The sequence below is a fragment of the Balaenoptera ricei genome, chromosome 20, assembly GCF_028023285.1.
Source record: "Balaenoptera ricei isolate mBalRic1 chromosome 20, mBalRic1.hap2, whole genome shotgun sequence".
In the NCBI taxonomy this organism is placed as follows: Eukaryota; Metazoa; Chordata; class Mammalia; order Artiodactyla; family Balaenopteridae; genus Balaenoptera; species Balaenoptera ricei.
The window spans coordinates 10593611-10618576 of record NC_082658.1 but is presented as its reverse complement, the minus strand read 5'-3'; the positions used below and the strand labels follow the sequence as shown (position 1 = coordinate 10618576).

At 51.2% G+C, this 24966-nt stretch overlaps 1 protein-coding gene and 2 non-coding genes across 9 annotated transcripts in view; 1 reads left to right on the top strand and 2 right to left on the bottom strand.

Moving 5' to 3' along the window:
• RBFOX3 (RNA binding fox-1 homolog 3) overlaps nt 1-24966 on the top strand; it is a 439432-nt gene that overhangs the window by 41112 nt on the left and 373354 nt on the right. For 4 of the 7 annotated variants that reach the window (XM_059908969.1, XM_059908970.1, XM_059908965.1 and 1 more), the window contains exon 1: nt 12834-12909. The exons of the other annotated variants lie outside the window; for them this stretch is intronic. The gene's annotated coding sequence lies outside the window, so the exon portion shown is untranslated. Of the gene's footprint in view, nt 1-12833; nt 12910-24966 lie in introns of those variants that run through there. 7 annotated transcript variants of the gene reach the window in all.
• LOC132356263 (small nucleolar RNA U2-30) lies at nt 22168-22243 on the bottom strand. Its single transcript, XR_009499788.1, has one exon. It is a non-coding gene; the product is annotated as a small nucleolar RNA U2-30 (small nucleolar RNA).
• LOC132356265 (small nucleolar RNA U2-19) lies at nt 22409-22487 on the bottom strand. Its single transcript, XR_009499790.1, has one exon. It is a non-coding gene; the product is annotated as a small nucleolar RNA U2-19 (small nucleolar RNA).

Below are 24966 nucleotides of genomic sequence, written 5' to 3'. Positions count from 1 at the left end.
TGGCTGGCCCTGCTCTGCTCACCTTTGGGGTTGTCTGAGGCAGAGGAAAGTCTGGGGTTTTGGGAGCCAAGGGGAAGGCTGTTTCCTGGGAGCCAAGTGCCTGGCCAACTTGGCTTTGGTGAGGCCAGGCTCTCCTCCCAGCAGCTCCTTGGGTGACCCTGCCACTGCCGCCCTGACACTTTTGGGCCCCTGAGCGCTGTGGTGAACCCAAGGCCCAAGTAGGTACATGGAAAATGACCAAAAGACCCTTTTCAGAGTAGTCACCTTAGGGGGTTCTAAACTTAGGCCCCAAACCCCTAAAGCTCTTTGAGACACCTCTTTGGGAATTACAGTCACGGTCCAAGGTATATTTAATTATGGGAACATGATCCCTTGAGGGTGGAGCTGATTTGGGGAACAGCCAAGAGCCACCTGGGTCTGTCTGGTGGGGGCCTTGGTGCATAAGAGTCGGTGTCGGTCCAAGTCTTAGCTTCACCTTGGTCAAATATGTAGCCTAGGGCCAGTTACTTAATCCCAGCTGGCCTCAGTTTCTCCATCTGTGAAATGGGATCAATCATCCTCCATTGTAGGGCAGTTGGGTGGAGAAAATGAGCTGATGCAGTAAAGCCCTCAGCATAGTTCTAAGCTCAGTAAAGACCCCACTGTAGTCAGTAAGCTGGCAACGCCATTGTGGATGGGAAAGGCAGGGAGGCGTCACAATTTAAGACAAGTGAGCAGCTTTTGTGCCAGGAGTGGCTGGCCCTGGTGGGGCTGATGTTGCCGTGGGCAGAACTGGCTGACATCTTAGATTTGGAGATTGGTGTTAAAGCATGAGCCACCATGTGTTATGGTCACTTGATGTCCCTGGACACAGCAGGGGCCAGGTGGTCAGTGGTCAGTAGTCACTCATTAGCTGCCTGCTGTCCCTTGTAAACACAGTGATGTGCTCACAGTATTCTGGCCATGTCCTGGGGCTACAGTGGGAAGAAAGTGGCTTTGCTCTCCAAGCATTCCGCCAGAGGAGAGGGAGGGTGCTTCAGTCTTTGCGGGATGGAGAATAAAGCATGAGTACTCCGCATGTGTTCACTGCTCTGTAGTTTACAAAGTACCGCTATGTATATTATTTCATCTAATCCTCGCAAGAGCTGGGCAAGGCTTTCTCAGCCTCTTGGGTCTTCTTCAGCATCTCCCGTGCTTTGCTTAGGCTCAGAGACTCTCCAGCGACCCTTTCAGCCCAAGTCTCTTCTTCATTGGTCTCCTGGGGCTGGGATGGGGACTGATGATGAGGACACAGTCACCTGGAACTTGATGTTCAAGGAATTGCTGAAGATGCAGCAGGGGGCCACTCCATCCATTCACCCATCACCTAACCATCCATTCGTCTACCCTCCATCCATCCATCCATCCATCCATCCACTATCTACCCACCCATCCATATCTATCCCTCAATCATCTATCCATCCATTCATCCACCATCTACTCACCCACTCATCCACCATCCACATGTCATCCATCCATCCATCCATCCACCATTCACCATCTACCCACCCATCCACCCATCCCTTCACTCATCCATTCTACAAATAATTACTAGGCATCTAATATACGCTGGATAGTATTTTAGGTATCAGAGTATCAGCAGTGAAAAAAACAAAACACACAAAACTCCCTGTCCTCAAAGAGGTCACTTCCAGTAAGAACACAAACAATATGCTAGAGAGTAGAGGTCATCTGAGCTCCTGCCCATTTGAGACTTGGGGCAAACTGTTGGCTCCCAGGCCTGAGACCAGCCTTGCTGGTTCTCCTTGGGGTCTCATGGTAAGAGGCCCCAGAGTAGTCCAGCTGCTCTGCACAAGACCCCCGCCCCCCGTAAATGCCTACTGAGTGGGGGCCGGTTGCATTTAAAGCTAATGCCTGTGTAGAGCCTGATTCAGCCTCTCGGGCTCAGTGGTCCTGCTCCATGAAAGCTGCCCCTCCGCACCCCTTCCCACCCCCTGTATCCCCCCAGCTCACCCTGCTCTCTGTCAGCCCTTTGCCACTGCCTTTCTGTGTGGGGCCCAGCCCCAGCCTATGCACCCCCTCTTGTACTGCCCTCCCCGCCCTGCTCCCAGCAGACCCACGCAGCCTCCGCACAGGGGGGCTGTGGGAATATGTGGTTAACTGGATGACTAACCCAGTCCCCACAAGGCAGCGTGAAATGGCTGCTCCAGTAAATTTCCACATGTGTCCGGAGCTGATGACTTCGTTTTCCTCCCAAGCAATGAATGGGCTGAGCAGGGAGGCCCGGCACTGTTCAGTCGGCTGAATCAACCTTCTAGACACGTTTCCACTGCAGCCTCTCAGCTCAGGTGCAGGCAGGCAGAGGGTTGGGGGGCGGGGCCTGATGAGATCCCTCTTAGGAAGAGTCTACCCCCCTGCAGCCCCGGTCCCCCACCCCGACCCTCCAGCTGCTCCGTCCTGTGTCCACCCTCCCGACCTTCCAGAGTGTTCCCTCCTCCGGTCAACCCCAGGCAGCTGAGTGATGGGTGTTGAATGGGTTCTTGTGCACAGGCTGGTAGTTCTGTTCCCTGAATCTGATCACCTGCTTGCTTCTGTTACTAAGGCCCCTCTGGGTGAGTGTGGCCTCGGCGGATGCCCTGAGCAGCACACTCTCCACCTCCTCTGAGGGACTTTCTTACCTCCCCGCAAAGCGCTGAAAACACAAATCACACCCCCTTATTGCATTCAAGCTTCTCAAGTACAGGACCCCTAGGCATCTGATGTGGCACGGTTCCTCCTTCCTGGGTTTCCTCTGCTCAGCAAATACCTGTTTCAGGCTGGGTTTTCTTCTTCTTCTTCTCTCTTAGACTTGAGCGTTCGCAATTTTCCCTCAAGCTGAATCTCAGTGTACTTGGGAACCACTTACCTTCCCTCCAGGTCATTTCTGCCACCCCCCATCCCCCCCGACACAAACTGCAGCGCCCGCCTGCCCGTCTCCCCGACAGACCTTGCTCCCGACCTGCCTGCTGTCTTCCAGATCATTAGCTTGGATATTAAACAAGATTGGGTCCTTGCAATGGCCCGGGGGAACTCCCCTGAGACGCCCCCTCCTGCCCCACATGCTGGCCTCTGCCTTGGTCTTTGTTTATGGTTTATAAACCTCCCTTTGGCCTTGTGACTATGTTTATACTGGAGCCAACCTAGTTCGGTTTTGCAAAGACAGTTTCTTCAGACTCCTTTGAAAATGCTTCACCGATGGCCACTCATCTGGTGGTGTGTGTGTGACAGTGTTCTGGCGGCCAGCAGCGGAGACTCATCCCGTGGTGTCTCGGCTCCCATAGGCCCTCAGGTGCTGTCCCTTAAGGAATGTCAGGAGGCCATGTGTGGCCGGACTCCTGTCTTCTCGGTGTTTGAAGGGTGGTCCCATTCAGCATTCCCTTAGGGGAGAGGAGAACAGACCACACAGTGGCTAAGAGTTTGGGCACCAGGGCCACACTGCCTGGGTTTGAACGCCAGACCCATGGCTCACTCTCCGGTCCCAGTTTCCTAGGTGGGTTCTCCAAGGATGATGGAGACAGTCATGGAAAACCTCAGTTCTGGGCTTGGCACAAAGTGAGCCCTCAATGCGCAGCAGGCCCTGAGGACAGAAGGCCTTGGTTCCGTCCCCTTTACCATCCAGCTGCTCTGGTTGACTCTGTGCCTGCAGAAGGAAACGAATTTCCTAGGGAACTGCCACCTCAAGGCGTGCGTTTATGTGCTACACGCTTTTCAAATATTTTCTTATTTTGCCTTTTGTCAGTAAATATTTTGCCAGTCTTTTCTTTCTAGTTCATGTTTTTTCGTGCTTACAAAGATGTTAAATTAGCATGCGTTTTTTTAAGTAGCCATTAATTTCATATCATCCCTAATTTGTACTTAATTTCCTCTTTCCACCGGCTCTGGATGTGTTTACAACTCCTACTCCTGTCACTCATTTTTGTTAAACTCATCTTGTGCTGCCCCTGCATTTGCCCTCAACCCTTACGTTGGGCAGCCCATGCTGTGCTCTCTCCCGCCAACTTCACGTCCACCCTGGTCTTGCCGCCCCGCCTGGGCCCTGAGAGCAGTGCTCTGTGATGCCAAGTGGGTGGCTCCTCCCTCCTCCCTGCACCGAATGGAATTACTATCTGTTGTGCTTTGTGTGACGATGTCCCTCCTGTGCTCATCTCTTTGGGTTCTACTGGGGCCCCGCACAGGGTGAGTGCTCAGATGGTGTTTGGGGCAATGGCGGGGCATGAGCATGGGTCAGAAGATCCGTGTCTAGTCTCAGTCTGGCCATAAACAGGTGTGAGACCTTGGACAAACCACCTGCCCTACTCTGGTCCTTGTTTTCCCCTTCTGTAAAATAGCGTGGTTGTGAATGGTCTTAAGAATCCTTTCCTGTTCTGAAATTTTATGCTTTTCTATTCCTTCAACTCTGTGGGCATTTATTTGTCTTCCTAATGGGGCCTGTTTCTACTGTATGATGTTGGGTTTTGGTGGCATTGTGGTAACTGGAATACCGGATGATACAATTGTTGTCACTTTCATCATCACCATCTCCACCACCATCTCCAGCATCACAATCATTATTACCACCACTAGCTCCTGAGTGCTTACCACAGGCCAGGCATTATGCTGGGTGTTTATGTCTATCATCCCATGTAATTTTTACAACAGTCCTGTGGGGGTATGGGTATTTTTCTCCATTTTAGAGATGAAACCACTGAGGCACAGAAAAGTTCAATTATTTGCCTTGAGTCCCACAGCTACTAGTGGTAGATCTGGATTCATACCCAAGCCTGTGCTCTAACTGCAGAGCCTCATGGGCTCTCTCTGTTCCACACAGGCTGGTGTCCTTTGCTTTTTGTGATCAGCACTTAGTTAGGGGCACAGGCTTTGGGTTCATGAGTTCTGAATGGTGTGACTTGGGGAAGTCCTTGACTGCTCCGAGCCCTGGTTTCCTACACTGTGAAAGGGGGAGAGCAAAACCCACCTCACGGAGTTGACTGAGGATGAGAGAAACTGATGTCCGTTGGGCATCTAGCACTGTGCCTGGCATAGAATAAATGCTCAAATGCGGGTTTTACAATTATCACAATAAAAATTTTCACCACTTCATAATGTTTTCCACATTTACTGATGACCTCTGATGTGTCAGACACTTGTGTTAAGTACTAGGCGTCCAGAGCTGCGGAGGAGTCTGACTGAGGAACCCAGTCCAAGGGGGCAGACACACTGTCAGCAAATATATCGCAGGAGGGTCAGGCTCCCAGAGGCGTGTACAAAGCACCTACAATAAAGGACCAGCTGTGCCTGGCAGTGGTGAGGGTGAGGGGGGTAGAGAAAATTCATAGCCTTAAAAACTCAGTAAATGAGAGAGAATTAGAAATAAATGAATTAAGTATATGACTCAGAAAGTGGACAAAGGAATGATAAACTGAAGGAAAGCAGAAAGAAGGCATTAGTGAAGTTAATAGATAATGAATAGGAGTCACAAAATGGAAAATGGGACTGATAAATAAAAAGCTGGTTTTTAAAACAGTGAATAGCTGAACTACTGGCTAGCGCAAGCACGGTTAAGGGGAAGAAGGCATAAGAAACACAACATAAGAAATAAGAGAGAAATATAATTTACCAAAACTGACCAATTGCATGGAAGATAGAAAGTTTTTAAGCTACTCCCACACAAAGGAGGAAGTCTGGATGGTTCCATGGGGGAATTTAAACCAAACCTTTAAAGAGTAGGTACTTCCAATGCTTATCAAACTGTACAACAGCAAATAAAAAGGAGAAAAGCATCCACATAATTTTCTTTTTATTTATTTATTTATTATTTGGTTACACCGGGTCTTAGTTGCGGCAGACGGGATCCTTAGTTGCGGCATGTGAACTCTTAGTTGCAGCATGCATGTGGGATCTAGTTCCCTGACCAGGGATTGAACCTGGGCACCCTGCGTTGGGAGCATGGAGTCTTATCCACTGTGCCACCAGGGAAGTCCCCACATAATTTTCTTAAATAGAGAATAACAGTGTTTCTTAATCTGACAAAGACTGTACAAAAATAAAACTATAGGCCATTCTCACTTATGAATATTGATGCAAAATTTTAAATAAAATATTAGAAAGTAGGATTCAAGCATTACGTTAACAAGCATTATGTTAAAATAATAATACCCTATGCCCATTTGGAGTTTATTCCAGGAATGCAAGAATGGTTCAATATTAAGAAATCTATTTATATAATCCATTATATTAATCAATATAAAAAGAATTATCACATGATTATCTTTTTTGATACTGAAAAGGCATTTGAGAAAAGTCAGTATCCATTCTTGATAAACACTCAATAAAAATAGGGATTGATAGATACTTCCTTAACATGACCATATGTAATCATGTCCAAAATCCATTCTTTTTCTTAATGTGGAAACACTAACATAAGAACAAAGCAAGGATGCCTATTATCACTAACTACTATTTCATATGGTAGCAGAAGCATCAGCCAATGCAATCAGACAAGAGAAAGAAATGAGAAGAGTAAATATTAGAAAGTAGGGAATAAAAATATTACTCTTTTGTAGATGATACAATTTGTATACTAGGAAAATCTTAGAGAATCAATGAAAAACTACTACAGTCAACAATAAGATAATCATCATTAGCATCATCTAAGGGCTTATTAGAATTACAGATGTCTGAGTCCCACCCTAGACCTGCTGAATTTCAGAATCTGCATTTTAACAAGATTTTTGGGTGCTTCGTATGGACATTAAACTTCCCATCTTATTCAGCAGAAATCTAAGGCTGGAGGAAAACGGAGCTGCCCTGCTCATGTTGGTATCAGTTTCTCAAAAAGTCACCCTTCCCAACTGCCCTCAGGTAGCGCATATTCCAAACAGCCACTCAGGGAGGATCAGCATATACAAAGGTGTGTTGGAAAACTCTAGAACAGTGCTGTCCAATATGGTAGCCACGAGCTGCATGTGACTATTTAAATAAAACTAAGTATTCAGTTGCTCAGTTGCACTAGCCACATTTCAAGTGCTCAGTAGCCACATGTGGCCAGCAGCTACCATATTGGAGGGTACAGGTGTAGAATATTCTCATCATCCCAGAAAGTTCTAATGGGCAGCACTGATCTAGACTATATCAGGTGCTAGATTTTGAGAACTTTTGAATTGCAAAGTCATGTTCTCAATACTCTGGATTCTGAGCTCCATTTTCTTCCTTTTGTGTCAACAGAGCATCATCCACCTATCCATCCATGGGTCTGGTCCCTCCATCCATCCATCCATCCATCCATCCATCCATCCATCCATCCATCCAACCACTTAAGTCATTCAGTCATTCCACAGATGGTATTGGCATATAGTGCTATTTCAATAAGTATGAAGTCCTCAGCCCAAAGCTGGGTGCTGGACACGTATGTGCCATGCTTCCCTGCCGTGAGCATGTGGACTTGCTTTTGGAACTTTCTCCCCCCATCTCTGGGACCCTATTTTACTGTATTAGTTTAGCTTTACTTGCATCATATCCGCTCAATTCCATCAATCCTCCCTTCCCCACTGGTTCATGAGCTGACTCCTATGGAAGAGATCTGGCTCCATGAAGTCGCCCCTTTTATGAGAGTTTGTCCTTCTGTTCAAGCTTTCATGGGGATGCTTCTGGGTGTGTGTGGGGGTGCCTTCTGACCCTCTTGTTTTCCTGGTTCCAGACCCCTTCATTCCAAGCACCCTGTGCCTGACCTCTCATACACATGGGGTATTTAGGTTCATAAGCCTAACTAGGCCCTGGCTCGGGGGAGGCCTGTCTCTGACCCGTTGTTCTGGTGTAGACTTTTCCTAGTGTAGACCCCAGAAGAGAGAAAGAAGAAGGATTTGAGGGGGGGATACACGAGTGCTCTCAGTGGGTGCCCAGCAGGGACAGTCGACGTGCCTTCACTGTGCCCTTGGAGGCTGCTTTCCCACAGTTTTGGGTTTTTTGGTGTGTGTTCTTCCGAGAACACTGGGGCTTTTTAGGTAAACTGCTTCATCTGTCATGTCTCTGAGCCTGGAAAATTCTTACTTTTTATGATGATTCAACTCTTCTTATTTTAAAGTTAGCTCTGCCAGGCAGAGGCTTGTGCCCACAGCTGTGGGGACTTCTCAGCTGTGATATTGGGCCACATGGTGAAGGAATATTCATGTTGTCCCCTCTCCCTTCCTCTCCCTCCTGAGGGGCAGGGATGTGGAGAGCGAGCAGGAATCTGCTTCCTCTTTCCTTTCTCTGTCTCATCCTCTCCTGGGGGCTCCTGTCCCTCAGCGGCACAGGAAAGCCTCAGGCCTGCTCTGCCGAGCCCCACTCATCTCCCTGGGGTGTCCTCCAAAGCCTCCCTCTGGGTTGGAGGCTGGAGTCACTGCCCCATCTCAACACAGACACAAACCATTGCCCTGATCTCCTTCAAGAGTCTTCTGGTTACTCTAACACTGGTGTCAGATAGATCATTCTCGAGTCTCCACAGAAACCTGAGCTCTGCCTGCCTCAGAGCTGCAGTTGCTTGTAACCTCTATTGAGCTGCATCCCTGCCTGTCTCCAGTGGAAAAGGGGGGGAACTATCTGCTCATTCCCGGGGCTGTGTGGGGCTCCCCCTGCCCTGGAGGAGTGGGTGACAGCCAGCTCGACAGCTGTGCTTTTTCATCGCAGGCTCCCACCTGGAGGCTGAGCCCCGTCCACCCCCATGTCGTTTCAGAGCCTCCCTTAGGACTTTTTAAATAAGACAAGCTCCTGCTTGGTAGAACCCAGAGACCCTGGTGAAAACCTGAGGCTTTGTTTTCTCTTGCTCACCAGCAGCCTTTCCTTAGCCTTCGTGGAAAGCAGGCAAAGGCTGGCTGGGTTAAAATTGGCGTCAGTTCTGATCTGGGGACAAGGGACCTCGGGCAGTGCATCTCCCCATCCTGAGCCTCAGTTTTTCCATCTGCAAAACGGCAATAATAATCGTACCACCTCAGGGCTTGGAGGAAAGAAAGAAACGAGATCACGCAAACAGAGTGCTCCAACAGTCAACCACATGCGTTCCTGCAATAATGATGATTGTCCCCAGTAGGGTAATGAGGGCTCTTGCTAGCTCACAGGGTTTTTATGAGGATAAAATGAAATGCAACAAGGAAGCATTTCTATATTCATTGCACAAATATTTATTGAGCACCTACTGCGTGCCAGGCCCTGACATAGGCACGGGGACTGAAGAGATGCCCAAAGACGTATGAAAGCTGCAGATGTGAACAGGCTATTTTCTCAGGTTTAGAGGAATCCTGTGGAGGAACAATGCCATGCCAAAGAAGCTGGGTGTCCCCTACTTCACAGAGGAGAATGGAGGCCCAGGGACCTGAAGCCTGGGGATGGGGGGCAGATCCAAGCAGACCCCTTCTCCAGGAGCTGGTGCTATTTAATGAGCGCATTTCTGTCGGATTGGTCTGTACCACCATCCCAGGTACACCTGTGGCTCTGGGGGTGGTGACAGAGCCATGTCACGGGGCTGTGCCGGCCCTTCAGAGAGGGAAGGGAACCGCTGCCTCCCCCCACCCCTAGCAAGATGCCTGCTTGGACTTCTGAGCTCCGGGAATCTCAAATGCAAGCTGGCCCTTCTTCTCTGGGAGAGTGTGGGAGAGAGAGAGGGGAGCAGTGGGTGAGGGTGGGGGCTAAGTGTGTCTCTGGGAGTGGGCATCCTCAGACCCAGGACCCGGCACTATGGCTGCATCTAGGACGGCCTCTGGAACGACACCTGCTCTGAGCCAGGCTGGATCTTCTGGGCTCGATTCCTGGGGCCTGCCCAGAGCTGGGAGCGCCCTGTGCTGCTTCCATTCCTTTACGGCAGGGGTGGCCCACTCTGCCACGTGGGTAGTGGCCGCCAGCCCCGTGCGAGGCTCTGCGTGGGAATTTGATTTTTTCCCTAAGATTTGAATAAAGGCAAAGGAATTTCCTTACTAGCCCCGGGCTGTTCAGACCACAGTGAGTGAGGAGGGAAGCTGGTTTCCCTCCAGGGTGTGGGGAGGCAGCCACCCCATGGCAAAGCCTCCCTGAATGAATTATCGGCCAAGGGCAGTGTGGGAAAAGATCAGGATCCTTCACCACAGGTCAGGGGACGTGGGGTGCTTGGAATCTGCACACATGAGCGTGTTTGGGTGCAGCCGGGCACTCAGGCCTGTTCTAGGGGGAGCACCGTGGTGGAGCACCCCCGCCTCCCACTATTCCCTGAACCCCCCTGGAGCCTCCTGTCCCATCTCTCCTTTGCCTTTCTCTGTTGGTCTCATGTGCGCTGTCGGTGCTGGACAAACAGCTGCTCGACTGGAATAAAAAGACGTCTTTCTCTTTTTCACTGAGCGAAGGTTCTCTGAAAATGCAGCATGCGCATTTCCTGCCTGTGCTCCAGATTTGTTTTGGCAAGTGGACCCCCATTCCGAGGAGAGAGTGGGTGAGAGAGCTTGTCTGGGGACTTGCTCCTGGGGTCCCATGCCTGGTTCTCCCCTGCCCTCCTCCTGCAGGCAGCAGATTTTTAATAGAAAAGGGAAAAGGAGTGATGTGGGCCCTCCAGATTCTGTAACCTCTGAGCCACGGGGCAGCGGGAATGCTCCTTTTCCTGTTCTGTCATCAGTCTGTGCTGTTCTCCATCATGGCAACGGTTTGCCTGTGAGGGTCTCCCTGGTGGGAGGGCAGTGCCCAACATCCAGCTTCCATTTTCAGCCCTGAGCGGGATGCCTGCCACGTACGGAACCTTAGCTATGAGGACAGGATGTCGGGGAGCGCCAGCAGGGAAGGAAGGGACGCCCTGCTCTTCGTGCACCTGCTCGGACAAGCCAGCAGTCATCCCTCTTTAGAAAGCTTGCTCTTTGGGTGCTGGGTATCGAGGGCTTAGAGCAGAGATTGGATGAACTCAGGGTGCAGACAGGACCACACTGGCAGTTGTGAGACCTTGGTGACAACATTTCACCTGATGGAGCCTGTTTGTCCAGCCTTGTGGCTGAAAGGGGGAGACTCTGTGAAAGACCCAGTAGGTCCTCCATAAGCACGCCTTTCCAGGGCTGGATCCCTCTGTTTTGGCAGGAAAGAAGCCTGGGGTTTGGGCTTTTTCCTGCCATACTTAGAATTGTCCATGAAGGGTTCACACACTCATGGCTCAGCAGTGACGACAGGTGGGAATTTAGATCCGGGGAGATAAGAACCTCCTGAAATCCAGACCGCAGCCGTGACCTTCCTGGACCCACCTGTAGCCTCTTGAAGACTATTTGCTTTAAATATGTTGTTATGCACATCTGTAAATTGTATCCCACACATTTGGGATTTGTCTAGGTTGTAACATGATGGTTTTTGCATGTAGTATACACTCATGTGCACACACACACACACACACACCCCATTAGCTATATAGGAATAATCAAAGGGGAGCCTTCCATGCCCACTAAGACCCTCCGAAGACAGTGCAGTAAGCCGAGTGAGTAAGAGGAGGAGTGAGTGTGCACCCAGACGCTGAACCAGACGGACTCTTGGCTGCATCCGGGTGTGGGCATCCAGACCAGGGCAGTGAGGACACAGAGAAGCTGAGAACACACAGAAAAGGGAACCACAGTCTCAACTGTGAGGCTGAATTGGATAACGGGAAGTGGATTAGACAGCGTCTCCTGGGGAAAAATTACGGATTTCCCTCTTGCTTTCATGGAAGCGTTTGGAAGGGAAGGCAGCCATTTAGCGCTCGGCTGGCTGGAAGGACACAGGAGCCCTGGCTCCCTCGCTGCCTTGAGGTTGAGGTGGGAGTGGGGAGACGTGTGTCTCCCATGATGTCTCCCATCATGTCGGGGTTCCAAAGATGCAGATCTTGGCCTCTTGATCCAAAACCAAGCACGGCCCCTCCTCTGTTCCATTAGATGTGCTCCTTTGTAGGGAGGGGAGTGAGGACGAGGGCAGGGGAAACTGGGGCCCCAGATGCTGCTTCCTGGTACTGAATTCTAATACCCTCCCCCCACACGAATGCTGTAGGAGCGCTGGGAGCCTGTGCTTGCACCTCTGTGGAGTTCTCTCTTTCTTTTTTAAAAATAAGAAATATCAAAGATGATTTCAGCAATGGAGATGAAAAGGCAGAGCAGCCCTCGTCTGCTCCCTCCCTGCGTTTCCCCCGCCCCCCGCCCCACCCCAGGATTCGTTACTGTTTTTCTAGAACAAGAAGGAAAGAGTTTTATTTGTAGGAGAGTTTTTCTTGCCCTTAATGATGTGGTGGGCGGCAGTGGTAGCATGTTTTCATTTTATGTTATTTTTTATCCCCTGCTGCTTTGGGGGAGGGTGACAGTGTTTGAGTTTGGGGTGCGGTGTGTGGGGGACGGTGTTCCCTTGGAGAGGAGCGAGCGGTGCGAGCAGATGTTCCACCCCCGTGTCTAGAAGGTGGGGGGACTGGGAGGACGGCGCTGCTCGTGGGTGGGGAAGGACCCAAGTTATGTAAGAGCATCGAGGGGGTGGCTTGGGGACGCAGACAGAGCCTGAGGATGCAGGCAGACACCCTTACAGGGGCCGTCAAGGAAGGCGGCCGGGCGCTGTCTGCTGGGGGCCTGGTGGCCGTGTCGTGGCAGGCGCGGTGCCCGCGGGTGGTTCTCCGGGTGTCAGGTTGGCAGGGCAGGCGGGAGGCCTGGAAGGTGGAGGAGCTCCGGTAGGAGGAGCAAACTTCTTGAAGCCTGGGGAGGACTCGTTCTCTCTCTGCTCTTTCCCTCCCCTCTCTCCTCTTCATTCCTGCTCCCCTCTCTCCAAATCAGTTCCCCAGCAACTGAGGCGACAGACCTCTTCATTTCCCGCGTTTCCCCGAGGTCTCCTTCCCCCAGCACCAGTCATCACCACGTGACAACAGAGCAGCACACGTCCTGAGCTTTACAGCATCCCAGGGGCCGACGCTGGTGCTTTTTCCTGGTACAGGTAGGGCCCCGCCTGACCCACAAGGAGGGACAAAAACCTGAGCAGGTGATAATTGAAACAGCGAGCGGCCGGGGTTGGGTCCAGGCACCACCGCACACCAGCCACTGGCGCAGTATCCTCAAACCTGCTCGTGGGGCCGCTGTGAGGATGACAGCCAGGCCGCTGTGGACCCGACCCCAACCTCAGCAGGCAGGAAGGAGCCCATCAATGCCGAGGGCGGGGGTCCGGCTGGGTGTTTGGATCCCTCTGTCCCACAGTGTCCTCAGCAAGCTTCTTGGCGCTCCAGCTACGCCCGTGCCCCTTTCTGTGGACACTGGCTGTGTCTTCGCTGGTCAGTCAGTCGCTCTGCATTTTCACTGGGTGGGAGCCGGGAATCACCCTGTGCTGTGGAATTCCAGCTCTGTCTGCACTAACGAGCTGATGGGCTTGGTACCTAAGACCACGAGGCCGAGGCCGAGGCCGGTGCGAGCTCGGCATGCTTAATCTTCACAGCTTGTTTTATCTTCGTTGGTTGGTATTTATCTATCTGCTTGTTTGTTTATGTTTTCCCCTTGGAGGCCCTGGGAAAGGAGGGAACATGCAGAGGCAGGAGGGTCTTGGTTTCGCCCCATGTTGAGCTGCCCCTTTTGGCCGAAGGCTGCCCAAAGTGCGAAGTAGGGGAATCCCGTGCCTGTTTGGCTCTAAGTGGTTTCTCTTTGTCAGGAGGGGATATTCTGCCCTCAGAGGTTGATAAACATCGATGTTTCAGCTCCCTGATGGTTGTTGACTCACTGTGTGATTCTGCAGCAACCCCATCACCGCCTCTGCTATTGATGGGATGTCGCGGTGATGATAGGACTTGCCTCTCAGAGCTATGCAGAGGAGGTAGCAGTACGTCCCCTGCAGAGTTCTTCGTTCTTGACACAGAAGATGCCCGAGGAGTCACGGGGGTAGTGATTTTTCATTATGGTCTCATAGAGGTTTTGGGAAGTCACTAATCATGAAGGTTGTAAACATGCCTTTCTGAGCAACGGGCATATTTCCCTGCACCGGTCGGCAGCCACATGCGGCTGCATGGTTGACTTTTAGGCTTGGGGTTGTTTGTAAGTGAGACGATTGTGACATGAAGGAGTTCTGTGCTGGCGTCGCCTGAGAGGGAAGCCACTAGCCCGTGGCCCGTCCGGGTGGAGATGAGCTGTGGGTGTAGAATGCACACCGGATTTCAAAGACGCAGCATGCTGACAAAGGATGTGAATCACCTCGTTAGTAATTTCTTATGTGGATTACATATTGACATGATAATATTTTGGATATATTGGGTTACATAAAATATATTATTAAAATTAATTTCACCCACTTAAAACATTTTTTAAATGTGGCTGCTAGAACATGTAATGACCCTTGTGGCTGGCATGATATTTCTGTGGGGCAGGCTGATGTAAGAACCCACTCCCCCGCCCCCCCCCCCCCCCACACGGATGAGTTGGATCCCTCCTGATCTCTCGGAGCCTTTATATCCTTATCTGTGAAGAGGGAGATTCCCCCAGAAGGTGCCCCGGGACTGACATTCCAGGAGTCGATGACCTTTTCCTTGCCCTAGTTGACAGCACCAGGGAGCCCCTTAGCGAGGCTGAAAAGGGGACCTCAGGAAGTCGAAAGCGCTGCCTTTGAGAGAGGTCCCGGAGCTGTCTAACTCCGAGTTCTTCCCAGCTACGCACCACTGGGGTTTTCGGGAGACACCCTCCAGCTTTGTAAATATGCATTAAAAAAATAAAAATAAATCCATTATTTTGTCAACCTTCACAACAACTGAGCTTCCACAACGCCTCTCACGCAGAGGTTCCAGAGCATCACACGGTAAACAGTGCCCCGGAAAAAAAAAACAAAACTGCACGCTTGGAGAGATCGAAGGCAGCAGAGAACTTGTTTTCGCTTCTGGCAAAAGAAATGCTAAGGTGAAAGCTGGGCAACCGGTGTGTGGGGACTCTGGAGGAGACCCCGTGGGCATGGAGGTGCCACATCTGCCCCCCCCCAAGCTGGGGCCACGCTAACATCAGGTAGCTCTGATACGGAAGCAAAAGAACCGAGAGGAACTTCTGGAAAGGAGGGAAGAAATGTTAGTGATGAGAACCAGAAGGACTAAGATAACCTGGAATTTTACTGCAGAAGCTACTGCAGCGAGGTCGTCTCTGGAAGCCGGAACGGACTCTGAAGAGCTGACCTCTGGGCCTGGGGCTCTGGGGGCAGATGTTCTGCACCAGTGTGCAGAGCTGCAGCGCTCCTTGTCTCGGGGGAAACCCATGTTCCCTCCGCCCATCCTGGCCTTGGTCACCCAGGGCACCAAGAAGAGAGATGCTGCCCAGAGGGCTACACAGACCCGGCGCCGCTGGCGTTGTGCGCGCAGCGCGGGAGGCATGTCAGACGTCCCTCTTATTTTTATTTTCCATTTTTGACATTGTCCTTCAGTTCCTCCTCCACACTCCCCATTAAGCTGTTAAATCACTCCATTTATTTAGTGCGAGTGTTTCTGAGAGCTCATTTTTATCTTGGTGAAAACCAGGCTTGCTCATGGGCATATAACGAAATTGCATAAATATACCCTTAGCTTGGAATCTAATTTATTTTTCCTGTTCATTACGGGGTAGAAGGCCATTATGAAATGTATAACTTTTTTTTTCCAGTGCTGGAATTGAAAGGCTGGGGCTTGGGCTCTTTTTATTCTGATGATTTCGTCCTGATTCAATTTAAAGCTGGTTAGAGCTCAAATACTGACGCGTAATTGACAAAGATCAGTGTGGGTTGTAATGCTAATGTCGCGTCTGCGGCTTCCTCAGCTCGCAACTCGACACGATGGACAACGGGTTAAGCAGCGATTCCATCGGGATACCTGGGCCTGCAGAGCCGCCTGGGCCTCAAGGAGAGGGCCGAGGACTTTCCTGTGGCTAGCGGTCACATTCTCCGCTTCGGGCAAGGGTGGGCTAGTGGCACACTCTGGAATAGGAGGGCTGGGGACACGTCTGACCTTAAACCCGGAAGGCTTAGAAATCCCTTCAAGAACATCTGCCCAACCTCCGCTTGTACACGTGAGGAGTTTGAGCAGCCTGCAAGCTGGCCAAGGTTGCCCTGGCTCCAGACTCCCCGTCCTCAGCCCTGGGTCTCCTCGCCCTGACAGCAAGTGAATAATGTGGGATGAGATGCAAATATAGCCTTTGGAAGCAACGGCTTAGGCCACTCTGTATGAGGTTCATGCATTGTGTGTTCAGTGCTGGGAGAGGGGGGACGGAAGGCGGACCTGGCAGATAGAGCAGGTTCCAAGATGCCCACCATGGCTAAGAAGTTGGGGGGCGTGACCCAGCAAAGCAACTGGCCGGAAGCTGAATGCCACACACCTTGAAGAGGGTCACCATCCTCCCTCCAGGGCACGCCTGGTCCTCTGTTAATTGGCTTCCCCCAGTTTGCTGACTGTTTTCTGCGCGCCCAGTACTGCTGGGCTTGGACACAGAATGCGAAAGGCACAGATGCTGCTCTAGGAGCTTTGCTGTGACATCCTGACTCTCAAATAAGAGCCGTGACGAACATCAGTGCGTGCAAGTCAGAGGATGCTCTTTTGGAGGGTGACGAGTGATGATCAAAACATGTGAGTGTGTGTGCGCGAGTGTGTGAGTGCGTGTGATCACTGGGAGAAAAAAATATCGTCATGGCTATGACAGGTTTTCACGGGGAGCTAGAAGAAATGGATTTAAATTAGAGTTGCAGAGATCTTCCTTTTCCCTCCCCCTGTAACTAAGATTGCTAGATAAAACCCGGGATGCCCAGTTAAATTTGAATTTCAGATGAAAACGAAGAATTGTTTTGTGCAAGTATGTGCCAAATATTGCATGGGACATACTTATATTTTTTTAAAAAAATGTTGTTTATCTGAAATTCAAACTTATCCAAGGATCCAGTGTTTTTATTTGCTAAATCTGGCAACCCCACCTATAACAGCAGGGGAGGTAGAAAGCCTTCATTTCGAAATCATTTCCATAGTCATTTAAAAAATGCAGTCACATGAGTTATAAAAGTCATTATTTATTTATTGTATTAGGTCTTCCAAGACAGAAGTGTCTAAAGTGAAACGATTAGTCTCCTTTGTTCCTCCCCAGATCCAGCTCTCCGGGGTGACTTCTGACTTTTGCTAACAGTTGGAAATGTCCCCTCCCCAAATCTCCCCTTTGCTCATACTGACCCACCCATGTGCATATGCTATGTATTTTCCTGGTACTTTCAGCTTTTTTGGAGAAAATCCCAAAAGTAGAATTACTGGGGCCGAGGGCATGTATATCTTAAATTTTAATAACTACAGCTGGATTGCTTTACAAAGTTGAAAGTATTTACAGATCTCTCCACACCATGTGAGAATCCTTTATCCTACATCCATACCAGTATCAGTTATTATTATTTCTTAAAATACTTGCCAGTCTAAGGTACAAAATATCATTTTAACTTACATTTCCTCAACTTTAGGAAGGTTCATTATCTTTTTCTGTGTTTATTGTTCATTTGCATTTGACTTCTGTGAACTGTCTGTTCATGTGCTTTGTCTATGTTTCCATGGAGTCTTTTTTCTTTATTCGTTCCAGGGTGCTCTTTACATATGGGCCACCCTCAGACTTTGATTATTACATGCAGTCTTGGAGTTGCTTCTGGACCAGCTGTGTTAAACCATCACCTGATCTCGAAGCCTTAGACCTGAGCTTCTCATGGTGGTGGCCTTTTGGGTCTAATGACAATGGTAGACCTCCAGCCCCACATGGGTGCCTAAGGTCTGCTGATCTTTTTGTCTGAAACTCCTGGGTTTAAAGGAACCGTGTGTGGCTCGAGAGCCTCAGTTAGTGCTTCACTGCCCTGGTGCTGCCCCAGAGACAGCCGGCAGCCCTGGATGGCTTTCAAAACCCCACCCCCCTTTGTTATCCTGCTTTCTCTGCATGCACAGGAAGCTCTGCTCCAGAGGAGGGAACTGGGTGTTGGGAGGCAGCACTGAGGGTGTTCTGCTGTGATTGTGGGCATCTCCTCAACAGCCACATTCACCATGTAACTCCACAGGGAGGCATCTCAGGGGCTGCAAGGTGGAAGGGGGAAAGACGGGAAGTCTCCAGTTCCCCCAGTCCACTTCAGCCATTAACTCATTCACTCATTCATTCATTCATTCATTCAACAAGACTTTGTCAAGCTCCAGGTAGACACACAGACCTGACCCTGCTGTCAGGGAGCTGTCAGCCTCTGGGAGAGAAGTCATCACACGATCACACAGATTTTATCAACACACTGGCTGGGACCAGCTCTTCTTCCATCTTTCTCCCATGTTGGGGGCTCCATAGCCCGACCTCAGGTGAGGGGCTGTCCCCATCCCCACCCCACACCCTCAGCCAGGATCCAGAGTCCCTGAACCTTCCCTCTCCAGCACCCTCAGCCTTATGCCCACAGCACCCTGTGCATGTTTGGGGAGAAGCATCTCCTTGGCGCATTTGTGGTCAGTTCTGTGTCTTGCTTTAGGAGAGACAGCGGCCAGTGGGGCTGGCTCAGCCGGGGTGTGCACGGATGCACACCCATGACAGGTGGGCCTTTGAAGCTACCAGGAGACTCGGAGAGGCAGGGTGGGTGGGGATGGGCCTGCTGCCGTGCTCCACTTATTCAAAGGTCTGTCGTGTGGAGGAGGAAGTAGGTTTGTCCCTTTGTGTTCAAAGGCAGAAAAAGGATGTGTGGGTGTAAGCTCTAGGGAGACAGAATTTGGTTCTGTCTGAGAGATGCGAGCATCAGCGGGACTCAGGAGGCCGTGAGGACTCCGCCCTGGGGCACTGGAGCAGAGGCTGGCTGGCATGTGGGTGATGGAGGGGTGTGGGGAGACAACCCTGGCACTGGTGTAAGTGCCTGTCCACCGTTCACCTGCCAGGAGAGACCTACTCTGTGCGCTGCTTTGTGTCCCCATGCGTCCAAGTCCTAATTCCGGGGGCCTGTGAATGAGATCTTATTTGGAAAATAGGTCTTTGCAGATTTAATCAAGTTAAGATGAGGTCATACTGGGGTAGGGTGGGCCCTAAATCCAGAGACTGGTGTCCTTATAAGAAGAGGAGAGGACATACGAAGACAGACAGCCACGTAAGGGCGGAGGCAGGGATTGGAGTGATGCAGCACAAGCCATTCCAGAGCGCATAGCGCTGCCGACATCTTAGTTTCGGGCTTTTGGCCTCCAGAGCTGTTCAAGAATAAAATTGGTGTTGTTTTAAGCTGCTTAGTTTGTTACGGCGGCCCTAGGAGACAAATACATCTGCCAAGCAGGTCAATGTCCCACCTTCTGGGTCCCTTAGAGGATGGAGAAGACAACAGGGGATTCTCTGTGCAAAGTGCTAGGCCGGGTGCGGCCCCAGGAGCCCATGGCTGGCTCATTCAGCAGGAAGAAGCCAATGGCTGGCAGCCCGAGAGTCAAGGAAAGCCTGGCTTGTCCATCTGTCCATCAGCACAATGGCGCCCCTTTGACAGAACTGATGTGGCCACAAGTGCATGCTTATTGAGCTACACTTAAGCAGGGCCCCTCGGCTGGCAAATTTACAGGATGTGGTGGTGCATTTTACTGGAACGCACATGTATGTTACTGGTGTTGCCAAGACTATGTGGCACAAGACAAGGGTGTGAGTTGGGTGGTGATTAGTATAATGGGGGTTCTGGGGTCAAACTGTCAGGCCAAGGGGATGGTAACTTTTCCTCCCTGTCCCCCGTGGGGTCTCTTAATTCTAGCCATGAATGGAAGTGGGAAGGGCGAGGAGAGAGAGTCTCTCGGTGCGTAGGAAGCTGTGGAGGGAGGTACTGTGCAGACGGACCTGCAGCAGCTACTGCTCACAGGCAGAGGGGGCTGGGCTCTTTGAGTGGTCTGCACGGAGGAAACCAGCCCCTTCCCCCGAGGCTGGCTCGTGACTTGGGGCTCAACTGCTCCCAGTAGAAGAGGGGCCCCTCCCACTGCCTGGCGGACCCACTGTCCGTGTGGACTCTTCCAACTCTGCTCAGCCAGTGGCCCCACAAATGCAAGTCCTGCAGGCCTCCCAGGGCCCTGGCACAGGCCATTCCTGCGTTGGAATGGTCATCCCCACCCAGGCGACTTTGTCCTTGGGAGTTGGCCATCCTGTCTTGCCCTGTGCCCCCCAGAATGTGGCCTGTCCAGGCAGCTGACCTGTGAGCCCAGGAACCCCAGAGGGGCAGCTGGGCCATTTTCTACCCTCTGGATCACCTGTGGACCCAAACGTTGGGGTGAGTGCTCTGGGGGATGAGCAAGAGGGTAAAGGTATAGTGAGAGTGAAGACAGCCGGCTCCCGGTGACATCTCCAGAGGGCAGGCAGGGAAGAGCCTTGCTGGGGAGAGGGCCCCACAGGCTGACCAGCTCCCAGGGGCATCTGGGCCCTCCCCCTTCTTCTTACTGACCTGGGCTTGGTGCATGTGTCCATCCTCCCACCCCCTCGGGCAGGGCTGGGGAGAGTGAGGCCCACCCTGACCTCAGGGCTGGGCACTTGGTCCATGGGAGATCCTGTGCCCTTAGCCGTGACTGGTTCTGGCTAATGAGACAAGAGGAGTATCTTCCTGCAGGGAGGGTCAGCTTCCGTGAACAGTTCTTGGCTTCTAAAAGAGGCCTCAGGACGTTGTTATGGATCTACCGCAGCCATCCTGCTTCCAGCCTGACGGGAGGGTGCAGAGCGGGCAGGGGGCAGAGCCTGTGTCCTTGTGACACAGAGAGGAGCTGAATCACCCAGCCCTGCACCAGCCGTGGCCTGGACTTCCCGTCGTGTGGCATCACTCTAGGCGCCAGGAGGCCTACGTATCAGCCCCTGAAGCTGTGTCTCCCAGGGCCACCAGCACCCTGAGTCCCTGAGCCCTGTTCTCCCTGGGTTCAGCCTCTAGGGAGCCACTTGTTAAAGTGGCTCCCACCTGGAAAGAGATCCTAGCTTTATTTCGTATGTGGCAGGTTGGCATTTCCCTAAAGTAGCTTCCCTAAAGTGCATAGGAAAGATAAGCAATAAACCAGAAGCCACCGGTGCTTGGCACCCATGATGCTTTACAAGCTCGGATTTGGGTCACAGTGAATCTGAGGCTGGCACAGCTTACGGCCAGTCACCCTTGGTTCTGCCCCAGGACAATCTCGTCCTTGGATTTTTAACCAAGCTGCGGGGACCAGTGGTAGGAATAGCTGCTTGCTGGTCCTGAGACCGGACCTGGGGGGTGATTCTCAGCCCCTCCAGCATCCGTGCTCATCCTGCTCTGGTGAGGGCCTGAGTCTGTGCAGAACTGCTCTCAGTGCCCCAACCCCTGGTCCCTGGAGAGGAACCCCATGTTTTTGGCCCCAGGATTTCTCCTGACCCTGCAGGAGCCCTCTTTGCCCTTCTTGGAGTTGGCCCTGGCTCTGGCCCCTACAAGCCCCCTGGTGTTCTCCGTTCATTTCCCCTGTTCTGTTGGGCTCACAGCGGGAGAAGAAGGCCGCAAACACGGTGAGACCATTGTGGGAGGGAGCCTGGGCGCTCTGCCCGAGCCTTGTCCGTGAGCAGCCCTGTTGGGCTGTCCCCAGGCTCTTTGCACTTCATCTGTCATCATCGTGAAACAGCAGACCCAGCCCGAGCTCCCATTTCATATTTGAGGGACACATCTCCTTCTGGGAGAGCAGCTGTGAGTCCTGGATTCAGGTTCCTCACTCCTCCCATCTCTGTATGTGCCCCCGGTGGATCTCTCCTTGGGGAATGGCTTGACAAAGTCCAGATGACTGCAATCTTACCATCCCCAAACTACCCTAGGCATCTTACCTGAGGTCTTAGCCTACTTTGGCTGCCATGACAGAATACAACAGACTAGGTGGCTTAAGCAGCAGAAATTTACTTCTCACAGTTCTGGAGGCTGGAAGTCTGAGATCAAGATGTGGTGTGGTCAGGTTCTGGTCAGGGCCCTCTTCCTGGCTTGCAGACTGCTGCCTTCTCGCTGTCCTCACATGGTGGGGAGAGGGCTCTGGTGTTTCTTCCTATTAGAGCACTAATCCCATCACGAGGGCCCAACCCTCATGGCCTCATCTAACCCTGATCACCTTCCAAAGGCTCGACCTCCAAATAGCATCACATTGAGGGTTAGGGCTTCAACATATGAATTTTGTGGGGATAAAATAATTCAGTCCATTAAACCTGCAGTAAGAGGAAGTCAAGTCAGCCCTTCAGAACTATGATGTTGTTTGTTTCTGAAGACATCACCAGCCAAGGGGAGCACCCCCTACTTTGAGCTCAGATCAAGCGTAGAAATGTTCATAGTTATAGCTATAAAGGGCAGTAGCAAAACCTTTTCATCGTTGCTCAGAACTGATTACCTTTCATATACATACATCCCCACCCCAATCTCACTCATCCATCAACAAATCCTCAGATATCCACCATTGTCTTTATATACACATACACACACACAGACACACACAACCCTAGACATAACCCCTTATTGTTTTAAATTACTCTATACTTTTGCTTCTCAGAACTATAGAGATCACGCATAGGTAGACTGGAAGGTTTTTAGATGCTCAGATCTGGCTATTTTCATCATTGGTCCCTTTCAGTAAGAGAAGATCTCAGAGAAGGGGGCTCTCTTTTGAGTGTCATGTCTTTAAGTCACGTTTGGTTTTTTTAATATTGTAGAATTTGGACTAAAGAGGAAAATAACTTTAAAAAATCATATTTTTCTGTAACTGTAGAGCTGATTTGTTGACAAAGGTCATTTTCCTATTTAATGCTTAATTGCAGCGTTCTGTATTATAAAATTTTCCTCTCCTGTCTTCAACTGTCCTTTTAGTATCCTTTGGCTAATTCAGACATTTAAAAATGATGTTGTGGAAGAATACTTAGTGATTTGTTATGAGACATAGTTAAATGGAAAAAAGTTACAAAATGGAATGTACAGTATGATCCCACTTGGTACCAAAATATATATTCTATGCATAGGAAAGTCTGGGAGGGTATATATGCTCAAAATGTTAACAGGAGTTATTTCGGGGTAGTGTGATTGTGGGTTATTTTAAATTTTCTTCTTTTTGCATATGTGTAGTTTCTAAATTTTCTGCAGTGAATATGTATCACTTTTATAATAAGGACACAATTATAACTACAGATCTTGCCAAAGGCTGCTCAGACTGCCTGACCACAGGGGGCTGAGGTCGCCCCTCCTGTGCTGTACAGCTCCCATGCTCAGCCCCAGGGTGCCTTAGGGGCCACACACCAAAAGCTCCCCTCCCACACTCCTGGGACTCTGGGCTGTGCAGAGCTGATGCTGGTTTTCCCTAGTATTGAAGGGACCTGGAGACCCCTCCCTGACAGGTGGGTTTATCACCACCCTCCTTGATGGGCCTCTAGTCCTCTATTCTACCCATGCCAGCCAGTGGGTGTGCTGGGGGCATGGCTGGGTGAGTCTAGGGACATGGCCAGGGCGTGGCCTCGGGAGGATTTCTGAGGCCTGGAACCCCCTTTGCTGGAGGAGGGTGCTGTCCCATCCCTAGGGTGGTCCTGTGAGAAAAACAAAGGGCAGAGGCTGCGTGGTAGAGAAGGTCAAACCCCAGCTCCCCCACCAACTAGCTCGTGGTCGACCCTCTGAGCCTCAGCTTCCTTAACCTACAAAATGAGGGTGATGCTGTGAAAATGAGTTGAAATACGAGGGCCAGGTACCTTGGGTGGGGCTTGAAACAGGACAGGTGCTGAGCACATATGCGTCCTTTTTCTGTCCTTTAAGGAATGTATAATCCAGTTGGGGACACGCCTACCCTGGTATAAACCAGTGAAGTCCACTGGGAGAGCTTCTGCATGCCAGTGGACATTCAGCTCCAGATTGCTCAGAGCTAGTTCAACAGCAGTCACCCATTCTTTTTTATTTTTTAAAGGAATTCCTTTATTTTTATTTTTATTTATTTATTTACTTTTGGCTGTGTTGGGTCTTCGTTGCTGTGCGAGGGCTTTCTCTAGTTGCGGCAAGCGGGGGCCACTCCTCATCGCGGTGCGCGAGCCTCTCACTATCGCGGCCTCTCTTGTTGCGGAGCACACGCTCCAGACGCGCAGGCTCAGTAGTTGTGGCTCACGGGCCTAGTTGCTCCGCGGCATGTGGGATCTTCCCAGACCAGGGCTTGAACCCGTGTCCCCTGCCTTGGCAGGCAGACTCTCAACCACTGCGCCACCAGGGAAGCCCGCAGTCACCCATTCTTTAACACACATGCATGAGTGTACATACACGTTTTTAATAGTCGCCTGACAGAAGAAATCATGGAGCAGGAACTGGTCCCTGTGGCCTTGCTTGTGTCCTTGGAGTCTACTGTGCGGTGATTCAACAGTAGCCACCCCTGGATGGGGCAGCAGTCATGCTCTCCAGCATCATCAAGACAGGGCACAGAGGCCAGCGCCCCAGGATTACTCCTGGCTGGTCTGTCCAGGAGAGTGGCTGCAGGAGCAGGGGGAGGCTCCCTACTTGGAAGGCGTGGGCCTCTGTCACTGGCCTATGTCACCTTCCTCTCCTCTGACCTCCCAAATGTAGTCTTCTGCCCAGTCCACTGACCTTGGACCTTGGATCTGTCCACTTCTGTCCATCTCCTCGGCCACCAGCACCATTGTCAGCTTTCCTGCCTGCAGCCTTGATGCTTCTGTCCTGCAGAGAGGCGTCTTCCGACACTGCAGGTCTGCTCATGCTGGCGCCTGCCTCACCTGCTCTGTGCTGGCCAAGGGCTCTGCACGGTCCAGCCTGGCTTTGCTGCAGGCCACCCCACCCTGCCTTTAGGGCCATCATGTGGTGGGTGTTACAACAGGGAAACTGAGTCTACCTCTCCCCCTCCCTCCCCCACTCCTGTGCAGTTCTCATGCAGATCTATCACACAGCAGAGGACCACCTTGTGATGTTCTGGGGAAGCAGGTGAGAGGTGTGAGGGTGCTTTTGGTGATACCTCCCTACAAGAAATCAGATGAGGGCTAAAGAAACGCTGAGGAGAGCGCTGTGCCGTCTGCCCCGCTTCCTGGAAACCTGAGCCCTGACACAGCAAAATCTGGGCGTGAGTAT